This window comes from Leuresthes tenuis, unplaced genomic scaffold (assembly GCF_036924035.1).
Source record: "Leuresthes tenuis unplaced genomic scaffold, fLeuTen1.0.hap1 SCAF_89, whole genome shotgun sequence".
NCBI classification, from domain to species: Eukaryota; Metazoa; Chordata; class Actinopteri; order Atheriniformes; family Atherinopsidae; genus Leuresthes; species Leuresthes tenuis.
The window spans coordinates 154,731-167,401 of NW_027325443.1; the positions used below are offsets into that span (position 1 = coordinate 154,731).

The following is a 12,671-nucleotide window of genomic DNA, read 5'->3' on the forward strand; positions in this document are numbered from 1 at the left end:
AAGCCCTTTCTGTCTGTGCAAAAGAAATCTTCTTACTGTGCAGAGTGACTTCTCTGAGTAGAGTCGCCTTACTTGTTGCGACTGTGCCGATGTTCGAAGCTGGAGTGCAAAGTTGTTGCTTGAATGGTGCTTGCTGGAGCGTGCGGGAGTGCAAAGTTATACCATTTAAAAGGGCTGAAGAGTGCTCAGTGCAGCGGGTGGGCGACACTTTGGCCACCTTGAAAACCGAGGTTACATCCACTACCAGGGGCAGCCCAAGTTCTGCCGCAAGTGTGGTGAGCATGGACACCTGGTTGAGGCTTGTACCAAGGTGTTATGTGGGAAGAGAAGAGAAATTGGGCAAACTTTTGGAGAGTGTCCAAATGGCAGGAAATGTAATCTCTGTGGAGAATTAAATCACCTCTTCAGAGATTGCCCTAAATCTTTTGCCAACAAATTAAAGACGGTAAAGCCACAGTCAAGCCAACAAAGAGAAGGACCAAAGGTGGCAGTTGGTGAACAAAGTGAAGAGGTTGACCCAATAAATTCAAACTTCCCGCCAAAAGCTTGGATTGGAAGTGAGGAGCAAAAAGGGGAGGGGCCTGTAGAGGCCTCACCACTCAGTGTTGAAGTCTGTGAGAATTCACAGGCAGAGGGTGGAGCTACGCTAAATGAGGAGGAAGAGCAGACAGGTGAGTCTAGTGAAGATACTCACCTCCCCGAAGGTCAACAGCCGAAGAGGACGGCATCTGAGCCTCTGATTCCCCAGTGGTATCAGAGAAGAGGGGAAGGGTTAGGTCCCTTTCAGACAGTTCTTCAGTGGAAGAACCTAGAGTCTTCCCCTCCGACTCACCAAATGAGGTCTCCTTTTTAACTTCAGCTCTGCAATCAACCCCCAGGGACTCAAAGTTAAATGCAACATTGCGTCAGAGGCCAACACCGAGAGTCCGAAAAGGAAATATAGATCACCCTACTCACTTTTCACCTAAAGAAATGAAGGAAGAGCTAGTTTCCCAAGAAATAACCTGTGTGTAATTTGTTTTGATAACTTAGAAAAACGAAAATGACATACCTACTTTCCTTTATGCTTTTAATGGTTCTCACCTTCTCAACACTAAATGTGAGAAGTGTGAAATCAAAGACAAGAGCCCAGAGTATTTTATCCTTCTTAGACTCCATAAAATCAGATGTGTTTTTAATACAAGAATGTGGACTACCTTTTTTAAAAAACCATAGACAATGGGAGGAAATGTGGCCCCATTTATCGATATGGAGTGGCTCAAATCAAAATAAAAATGATGGTGTGGCCATTCTAATTAAAAATCCGCATGTTCTGGTGAAAGGTAGCACAGTGGTGAGAGACGGACGGGCACTTTTAGCACACTTGAATTTTATGGGGCAAGACTTTAACCTCTTAAATATTTATGGTTTCAATGGAAAAAATGAAAGGTATGACCTTTTAGAAGATATACAGCTTTACATGCTAGGGCAAGTACCTTTAGTTGTAGGAGGGGATTTTAACTGTATCTTGAGCAGGAAAGATAGAAAAAGAGCAGGGGTAGATTTTAAAGTGGATAAGACTTCGATTTTATTTCAGGGCATATGCAGGGATTTTAAGCTTACTGACTGTTTTAAAACCATGCATCCCAGAGAGGAGGGCTTCACCTGGTTTAGTCATGATGGCACCAGAGCCTCTCGCATTTATTATTTCTTTACTAGAGATTGCCCACCCACTGATGTTAGATTAACCCCTGTTTTCTTTTCAGACCACCTTATGCTCTCCTGCACCCTTTCACCCCCTTCTGGTGTGACGGTAGGAAGTGGTCTGTGGAAACTCAACTGTTCCCTGTTGGAGGATGAAATCATAGTCAGTCAGTACAGGGAATGTTATAAAGAGTGGCAGACCCTTCAAGACCTCTACGAAACACATGCACAATGGTGGGAAATGGTGAAGGAAACGACCCAGACTTTTTTTAAACAGCAAGGTAAACGTAAAAAAAGGAAAGAGAATAGATGTATGATGGGACTACATAAACGCTTACAGCGCTACTTTAAACTAAATCAGTGTGGCATAGACTTTAAAGAAGAAATCAAAGATGTCAAAAAGGAAATGTCAGTTTTAGCAGAAATAAAGAGTAAAGGAATTTTTGTAAGAAGCAGGGAGCAGGAAATTGAGGAAGGTGAAAAAGAAAGAAAGTTATAAATAAAAAGGAGTGTATTCAAAATCTAAAAAGAGAAGATGGGTTTTTAACAAAATCCACACAAGAGATGATTGAAACTGTACATACCTTTTATAGTAACATGTACAAAGAGAAACCAGTGCACTTGGAAACATCGGCAGAAATCTTAAAATTCGTTGACAAAACCGTAAAAGAGAATGCACACTTGAAACAGAATTTTACTGCTTTAGAGTAAAAAAAATGCCTAACAGGTTTTAAGAGAAGTCGAGCTCCGGGTTTAGACGGGCTTCCTGCAGAATTCTATCTGACCTATTGGGACCTTTTATCATCAGACATTTTAGATGTTTTTAAAGATTTTGAAAAACTCGACCGACTGCCTGATAGTTTTAGAGTGGGACACAAAACCGCTCTCTCTCTTTTTTTTTTTTATCGTGTGCCAGGGCGTTGTCTCACGTATTAGATTATGCTTAAGATACGAATGGGTTTATCAGTCACATCAGAATCCATACATACTGATCCTCCCGTAATAAAATGGTCGGATCTTATCAAACACACTTTGTTTCTTGTGACAATCAAGTCAGCGAAACAGCGTATACACGTCAAGACACTGAATCAAGTTTGCCACAAGAACTCATAAGTTTGGCAGTATTGCTCTGCCGTCAGCAATCATACACCCATTTTATTTTCGTGAGACATGTGCAAGCACCTGTTCATCTACTGTTCTATCACTATGAATTAGTGATCTATTATCAATAAGGATACTTCTACAACTACTATCAAAGTATGTCCGGACTTCTTATGTTGTCAGTTGCTATATATGAATAAGTGGGTAGCTACTGACAAGCATTAAGCATGTCACACAGCCCAAACATATAACATTTCAGGACACACCACACAGTTAACAACCACAGTGAAGCGTGTCAAAGCCCAAACATGTAACATTCAACAGGACACTTACACAACACATTCAAATCAAACAGTCAGACAACATACAAGAACATATACCCCAGCCGGCATTGCTCCCTGCCTATTTTCGTACAGCACACTATGTGTGCGCACACCTTTATTCACAAACTCTTCAACTTATACTCTTTTACCGAAGCTGCTACAGCTCGATTGGCCGAATACCCTTTGATCCTATTTCGGTGAATTTGACATCTGCCTTACATATAACAGATTAGCGGTTTAGCAGTTTTAATTTAGTTTGAGTGAAGGAATTCATTTTATAGCAAAATCCGAAATCGTGAAGAACTCATGAAAGTAAGCTTATTCTCGGATTCCTGAAACTTTAGATTTGCTCTTTCTTTTACTGCAAAGTACAACGTTGTTTTTTTTGTTTAAATCTTTCTAGACATGGTAAATATTAAGGACAAAGCAGTTTTCACATAGTTTGAGTGAAGGAATTAATTTTATAGATAAAATCCCAAGAGTCTGCTGAGAAAAGAGAGTGAATGCGAAGTAGACTTTAACACGGCTATGGGAGCGAGCCGAGTGTGGGCTAACCGGGAGAATTGCTTGAAAGAAACGCGACACCGAATGAGCGATCAGAACAAAGCCTCAATACGGGATTCTCGTGGTGTTTTTGTTGCTGCCTTGTCTTTTGCACAGAGTAAAAGACAAGGCAGCCATCGAATAGGGCCCGATTGTTCCTACTTGGTCAGCCGAGGAGCAAGGGGGGGGGGGGGGGGGCAAGCGTCTCAACCAAGCAAAGCTCACCATGGGGAAGGTGGCTATGCCAACTAGCCTGATGCCCTGCTCCCGCAGTGACGGATAATCGTACTCTGGTTTCTCTTCATAACTCTTTCTCATAAGTCTTTCGCCTTTTACTAAAGATTTCTGTGGAGAGCAGCACTAATGAGTTGTTTCTATTTTTGGCAGGCTTTACCTTTGCGGGTGAAGCCCTTTCTGTCTGTGCAAAAGAAATCTTCTTACTGTGCAGAGTGACTTCTCTGAGTAGAGTCGCCTTACTTGTTGCGACTGTGCCGATGTTCGAAGCTGGAGTGCAAAGTTGTTGCTTGAATGGTGCTTGCTGGAGCGTGCGGGAGTGCAAAGTTATACCATTTAAAAGGGCTGAAGAGTGCTCAGTGCAGCGGGTGGGCGACACTTTGGCCACCTTGAAAACCGAGGTTACATCCACTACCAGGGTCAGCCCAAGTTCTGCCGCAAGTGTGGTGAGCATGGACACCTGGTTGAGGCTTGTACCAAGGTGTTATGTGGGAAGAGCAGAGAAATTGGGCAAACTTTTGGAGAGTGTCCAAATGGCAGGAAATGTAATCTCTGTGGAGAATTAAATCACCTCTTCAGAGATTGCCCTAAATCTTTTGCCAACAAATTAAAGACGGTAAAGCCACAGTCAAGCCAACAAAGAGAAGGACCAAAGGTGGCAGTTGGTGAACAAAGTGAAGAGGTTGACCCAATAAATTCAAACTTCCCGCCAAAAGCTTGGATTGGAAGTGAGGAGCAAAAAGGGGAGGGGCCTGTAGAGGCCTCACCACTCAGTGTTGAAGTCTGTGAGAATTCAAAGGCAGAGGGTGGAGCTACGCTAAATGAGGAGGAAGAGCAGACAGGTGAGTCTAGTGAAGATACTCACCTCCCCGAAGGTCAACAGAAGGTCAATTTGTTGATAGGCATTCATTTATTTCTTCACTTCTGATGAAGTTTCAACAATAAACAACAAACTTTGTATTATGAGAAAGAACCAGAATCATTCTACAGGAATCCGAAAATAAGCTCTATTTTATGAGTTATGCACGAATTCGGATTCTCCTATAAAACGAATTCCTTAACTCAAACCAAGTTAAGACTGCTTTGTCCTTCATATTTATTCATGTCTAATCAAGTTTCAACGATAAACAACGTTGTACTTTGTAGAATGAGAAAGAACTTCTTCAGCAATAAGCATCTCTCGACATATGACGAAGTACAGATTTTGCTATAAAATTAATTCCTTCTATCAGCCTGACTTAAAACTGTTTGTCCTCCTTATTTATCCACTTCAAATCAAGTTTCAACAATTAAAAAAAATTTGTAGTTTGAGAAAGAACAACTTAATCTTCAGCAATCAGTATAAAAAGAGGTGCAAATGCCAACCATACATACCTAAAAGGTGGAGCGGAAGTATTCAGCTGCAAGTAGGTGTGAATGTTCGACCATAATTTGTAAAAAGCGGGTAAGAAAAGGTTCGAATGCCCGACTATATATTAACAAAAGCGGGAGGAGAGGTCTTCGGATGAGAGTGGGTGAGAATTTCCAACCATAATCTATAAAATACGGTGAAAGAAAATATGTGAATGCCTCATAGAACACTAAAGTTCTAACACTAAAGTGTTCGGCTGCAAGAAGGTGTGAATGTCCGACTATATTTGGTGAAAAGCAGGTGAAGCAAGGTCTGAATGCCCAACCTTACATCATCAAAAGCGAGATCAGAGGTGTTTGGCTGCAAGAAGGCCATAGTTTGCCAAAAGCGGGTAAGGTGCGAATGTCCGACTAAATATCAACAAAATTTGGGGCGGAGGTCTTCGGATGCAAGTGGGTGTGAATGTCCGACTATATTTGGTGAAAAGCAGGTGAAGCAAGGTCTGAATTCCCAACCTTACATCATCAAAAGTGAGATCAGAGGTGTTGGGCTGCAAGAAGGCCATAGTTTGGAAAAAGCGGGTAAGAAAAGGTTCGAATGCCCGACTATACACCATAAAAAGCGGGAGCGGAGGTGTTCCGCTGTAAGACGGTGTGAATGTCCGACCATAGTTGGTAAAAAGCGGGTAAGAAAAGGTTAAAATACCCGACTGTACACAATCAATAGCGGGAGCGGAGTTGTTCGGCTACAAGAAGGTGTGAAAGTCCGACCATGGTTTGTAAAAAGCAGTTAAGAAAAGGTTCGAATATCCAACCAAACATAATCAAAAGCGGGAGCAGAGCTGTTCGACTGCAAGTAGATGTGAATGTCCAGCCATAATTACTCACAAACGGGGGAAGAAAAGGTAGTATTACCAGACCATACATGATCAAAACAGGGAGCGGAGGTTCAGCTGCAAGGTGTGAATGTCTGACTATAGTTTGTAAAAAGCGGGTAAGACAAGGTGCGAATGCCCAACAATGTATGATCAAAAGAGAGAGCGGAGGTGTTCGGCTGCAAGGTCTGAATGTCCAACCATAATTTGTAAAAACCGGGTAAGAAAAGGCTCGAAAGCCCGACTATACATCATCAAAAGCGGGAGCGGAGGTGTTCAGCTGCAAGAAGGTGTGAATGTTCGACTAAAGTTTGTAAAAAGCTGGTAAGACAAGGAGCGATGTCCCTTCATTGTATAATCAAAAGCGAGAGCGGAGGTGTCCAGCTGTGAGTAGGTGTGAATGTCCGACCATAATTGCTGAAAAATGTGTTAGAAAAGGTAAGAATACTGGACCATACATCATTAAAAGCGGGAGAGGTGGTGTTCGGCTGCAAGAAGGTGTGAAAGTCCGACAATGGTTTGTAAAAAGCGGGTAAAAAAAGGTTCGAATGCCCGAATATACATCATCAAAAGCGGAAGCGGAGGTGTTCGGATGCAAGAAGGTGTGAACGTCCGACCAAAGTTTGTAAAAAGCAGTGAAAAGTGAGAAAAAGCATTTCGTGAGTTCTGCATGATTTGGGATTTTGCTTATAAAATGCATTACTTCACTCAAACTATGTTAAAACTGATTTGTCCTTCATATTTACCATGTCTAGAAATATTTAAACAACGTTGTTTTTTTGTTTAAATCTATCGAGACATTGATAAATATGAAGGTAAAAGCCGTTTTAACATAGTTTGAGTGAAGGAATTGATTTTATAGATAAAATCCCAAATCATGCAGAACTCCTCAAAAGGGGCGTATGGCTTAATCACAAGTGTGGTTCTTTCTCATTCAGGGTAGTATGAGGAAGTTTATGCTTGAAATATATGTAGAAATGGGTACATATGAAGGACAAAGCAGTGTTAACTTAGTTTGAGTGAAGGAATTCATTTTATACATAAAATCCCAAATCATGCAGAACGTATGAAAAGAAGGTTATTCTCGGATTCCTGATCCTTCAGTTTTGCTCTTTCTTCTACTGCAAAATACAATGTTGTTCTTTGTTGAAGTCAATCTAGACATTGATAAATATGAAGGAAAAAGCAGTTTTAACTTGGTTTGAGTGAATGAATTCATTTTATACATAAAATCCGAAATCGTGCAGAACTCATGAAAATAAGCTTATTCTCGGATTCCTAAAACTTTTGATTGGCTCTTTCTTTTATTGAAAAGTACAACGTGGTTTTTTTGTTTAAATCTATCGAGACATTGATAAATATGAAGGTAAAAGCCGTTTTAACATAGTTTGAGTGAAGGAATTAATTTTATAGATAAAATCCCAAATCATGCAGAACTCCTCAAAAGGGAGGTATGGCTTAATCACAAGTGTGGCTCTTTCTCATTCAGGGTAATATGAGGAAGTTTATGCTTGAAATATATGTAGAAATGGGTACATATGAAGGACAAAGCAGTGTTAACTTAGTTTGCGTGAAGAAATTCATTTTATACATAAAATCCGAAATCGTGCAGAACTCATGAAAATAAGCTTATTCTCGGATTCCTAAAACTTTTGATTTGCACTTTCTTTTACTGCAAAGTACAACGTTGTTTTTTGTTGAAATCTATCTAGACATTGATAAATACCAGCCGAAACTCTGCTGCCACTTTTGATAATTTATGGTTGGGCATTCTTACCTTTTCTTACCCGCTTTTTACAAATTATGATCTTACATTCACACCTACTTGCAGTCGAACACCTTCTCATCCACTTATGATCATGTGCGGTTGGGCTTTCGCACCTTTTCTTACCCATTTTTCAGTAATTATGGGTGGATATTCAGACCTTCTTGCAGCTGTAAACCTCCGCACCTCTTTTGATCATACATTGTCGGGCATTCACACCTTGTCTTACCCGCTTTTTACAAACTTTAGTCGGACATTCAAACCTTCTTGCAGCTGAACCACCTCCGCTCCCTGTTTTGATCATATATGGTCTGGCAATAGTACCTTTTCTTACCCGTTTGTGAGTAATTATGGCTGGACATTCACACCTTCTTGCAGCCGAACACAACCTCTCCCGCTTTTGATGATATATGGTCCGGCATTCTTACCTTTTCTAACACATTTTTCAGTATTCGAACCTTCTCTTACCCGCTTTTTACAAACCATGGTTGGACTTTCATACCTTCTTGTAGCTGAACAACTCCACTCCTGCTTTTGATGATTTATGGTTGGACATTCGCATCTTTTCCTACCCATTTTTCAGTAATTATGGGTGGATATTCACATCTTCTTGCAGCTGAACACCTCCTCTCCCGCTAATGATCATGTAAGGTTTGATATTCGAAAATTTTCTTTCATGTTTTAAAGCAATTATTAATGGACATTCACACCTACTTGCAGCCGAACACCACCTCTCCCGCTTTTGATGATGTATGGACCGGCATTCTTACCTTTTCTAACACATTTTTCAGCAATTATGGTTGGAGAATCACACCTACTCACAGTCGAACAACTCCGCTACCGCATTTGATGGTGTATAGTCGGGATTTCTCACCCTTTCTCATCAGCTTTTTGCAAATTATTCTCTGACAGTCACACCTACTTGCAGTCAAACAGCTCTGCTCCCGCTTTTGATTATGTTTGGTTAGATATTCGAACCTTTTCTTAACTGCTTTTTTACAAACTTTGGTCGGACGTTCACACCTTCTTGCAGCCGAACACCTACGCTTCCGGTTTTGATAGTGTATATTCGGGCATACGAACCTTTTCTTACCCGCTTTTTACAAACCATGGTCGGACTTTCACACCTTCTCTTAGCTGAACAACTCCGCTCCCTCTTTTGATTGTGTACAGTCGGGTATTTTAACCTTTTCTTACCCGCTTTTTACCAACTATGATCGGACATTCACACCGTCTTACAGCGGAACACCTCCGCTCCCTCTTTTGATGGTGTATGTTCGGGCATTCGAACCTTTTCTTACCCGCTTTTACAAACCAGGGTCGGACTTTCACACCTTTTAGTAGCCGAACAACTCCGCTCCCGCTATTGATTGTGTACAGTCGGGTATTTTAACCTTTTCTTACCCGCTTTTTACCAACTATGGTCGGACATTCAGACCGTCTTACAGCGGAACACCTCCTCTCCCGCTTATGATCATGTACGGTTTGATATTCGAAAATTTACTTTCTTGTTTTAAAGCAATTATTGATGGACATTCAAACCTTCTTTTTGATTGTGTATAGTCGGGCTTTCGAGCCTTTTCTTCCCGGTTTTTACAAACCATGGTGTGACTTTCACACCTTCTTGTAGCCAAACAACTCCGCTCCCGCTATTGATTTTGTACAGTCGGGTATTTTAACCTTTTCTTACCCGCTTTTTACCAACTATGGTCGGACATTCACAACGTCTTACAGCGGAACACCTCTGCTCCCGCTTTTGATGGTGTATAGTCGGGCTTTCGAACCTTTTCTTACCCGCTTTTTACAAACTATGGTGGGACATTCAAACCTTCTTGTATCCGAAAACCTCCGCTCTCTCTTTTGATCATATATTGTCGGACATTCGCACCTTTTCGTACCCGCTTTTTACAAACCATGGTCGGACTTTCACACCTTTTAGTAGCCAAACAACTCCGCTCCCGCTATTGATTGTGTACAGTCGGGTATTTTAACCTTTTCTTACCCGCTTTTTACCAATTATGGTCGGACATTCACACCTTCTTTCGGCGGAACACCTCCGCTCCCTGTTTTGATCATTTATGGTCTGGCAATACTACCTTTTCTTACCCGTTTTTAGGTAATTATGGCTGGACATTCACAGCTTCTTGCAGCCGAACACCTCTTCTCCCGCTTTTGATGATGAATTGTCCGGCATTCTTACCTTTTCTAACACATTTTTCAGCAATTATTGTCGGTCATTCACACCTTTCTCATCAGCTTTTTGCAAATTATGATCTGACATTCACACCTACTTGCAGCCGAACACCTCGGCTTCCGCTTTTGATGGTGTATATTTTGGCATTCGAACCTTTTCTTACCCGCTTTTTACAAACCATGGTCGGACTTTCACACCTTCTTTTAGCCGAACAACTCAGCTCCTGCTATTGATTGTGTAGAGTCGGGTAATTTAACCTTTTCTTACCCGCTTTTTACCAACTATGGTCGGACATTCACACCTTCTTACAGCGAAACACCTCCGCTCCCTCTTTTGATTGTGTATGTTCGGGCATTCGAACCTTTTCTTACCCGCCTTTTACAAACTATGGTCGGACATTCAAACCTTCTTGTGGCCGAACACATCCACTTCTGCTTTTGATGATGTATAGTTGGGCATTCATACCTTTTCTTACCCATTTTTCAGTAATTATTGGTGGACATTCAGACCTTCTTGCAGCTGAATACCTCCGCTCTCGCTTTTGATGGTGTATAGTCGGGCTTTGGAGGCTTTTCTTCAACGGTGTTTACAAATTATGGTTGGAAATTCAGACCTTGCAGCCTAAAATCTCCGCTCCCTCTTTTGATCATACATTGTGGGGCATTCGCACCTTGTCTTACCCGCGTTTTACAAACCATGGTCGGACTTTCACACCTTCTTGTAGCCGAACAACTCCGCTCCCGCTATTGATTGTGTACAGTCGGGTTTTTTAACCTTTTCTTACCCACTTTTTACCAACTACGGTCGGACATTCACACCTTCTTATGGCGGAACACCTCCGCTGCCTCTTTTGATGGTGTATGTTCGGGCATTTCAACCTTTTCTTACCCGCTTTTTACAAACTATGGTCGGACATTCACACCTACTTGCAGCCGAACACCTCGGCTTCCGCTTTTGATGGTGTATATTTTGGCAATCAAACCTTTTCTTACCCGCTTTTTACAAACCATGGTCGGACTTTCACACCTTCTTTTAGCCGAATAACTCCGCTCCCGCTATTGATTGTGTAGAGTCGGGTATTTTAACCTTTTCTTACCCGCTTTTTACCAACTATGGTCGGACATTCACACCTTCTTACAGCGGAACACCTCCGCTCCCTCTTTTGATGGTGTATGTTCTGGCATTCGAACCTTTTCTTACCGACTTTTTACAAACTATGCTCGGACATTCACACCTTCTTGCAGCGAAACACCTCCGCTCCCTCTTTTGATTGTGTATGTTCGGGCATTCAAACCTTTTCTTACCCGCCTTTTACAAACTATGGTCGGACATTCAAACCTTCTTGTGGCCGAACACATCCACTTCTGCTTTTTATGATGTATAGTTGGGCATTCACACCTTTTCTTACCCATTTTTCAGTAATTATTGGTGGACATTCAGACCTTCTTGCAGCTGAACACCTCTGCTCCCGCTTTTGATGGTGTATAGTCGGGCTTTCGAGGCTTTTCTTCAACGGTGTTTACAAATTATTGTTGGAAATTCAGACCTTGCAGCCGAACACCTCCGCTCCCTCTTTTGATCATACATTGTCGGGCATTCGCACCTTGTCTTACCCGCGTTTTACAAACCATGGTCGGACTTTCACACCTTCTTGTAGCCGAACAACTCCGCTCCCGCTATTGATTGTGTACAGTCGGGTATTTTAACCTTTTCTTACCCGCTTTTTACCAATTATGGTCGGACATTCACACCGTCTTACAGCGGAACACCTCCGCTCCCTCTTTTGATGGTGTATGTTCGGGCATTCGAACTTTTTCTTACCCACTTTTTACAAACTATGGTCGGACATTCAAACCTTCTTGTAGCAGAACACATCCACTTCTTCTTTTGATGATGTATGGTTGGGCATTCGCACCTTTTCTTACCCATTTTTCAGGAATTATGGGTGGACATTCACACCTACTTGCAGTCGAACAGCTCTGCTCCCACTTTTGATTGTTTGGTTGGATATTCGAACCTTTTCTTAACTGCTTTTTACAAACTTTGGTCGGACATTCACACCTTCTTGCAGCCGAACACCTCCGCTTCCGCTTTTGATGGTATATATTCGGGCATTCGAACCTTTTCTTACCCGCTTTTTACCAACTATGGTCGGACATTCGCACCATCTTACAGCGGAACACCTCCGCTCCCTCTTTTGATGGTGTATGTTCGGGCATTCGCACCTTTTCTTACCTGCTTTTTACAAACTTTGGTCGGACGTTCACACCTTCTTGCAGCCGAACACCTCCGCTTCCGCTTTTGATGGTATATATTCGGGCATTCGAACCTTTTTTTACCCGCTTTTTACCAACTATGGTCGGACATTCGCACCATCTTACAGCGGAACACCTCTACTCCCGCTTTTGATGATGAATGGTCTGGCATTCTTACCTTTTCTAACACATTTTCCAGCAATTATTGTCGGTCATTCACACCGTCATTGGAGACGTCCTTTGAGTGAAGGAATATATTTCCCCATTCCAAGTCTGAGAATGGGAAACAGTAGTGAAAAAATATGTGCGCCTACTTTATTGGCTGTGTCGCTCACTCCAGAGCAATTC

At 41.9% G+C, this 12,671-nt stretch overlaps 1 non-coding gene across 1 annotated transcript; it reads left to right on the forward strand.

Annotated features, from left to right (window-relative positions):
• Positions 1 to 3,935: 3,935 nt before the first annotated feature.
• LOC140286397 (U5 spliceosomal RNA) lies at positions 3,936 to 4,055 on the forward strand. The gene has a single exon (XR_011911216.1). It is a non-coding gene; the product is annotated as a U5 spliceosomal RNA (small nuclear RNA).
• The last annotated feature ends 8,616 nt before the right edge of the window (positions 4,056 to 12,671 follow it).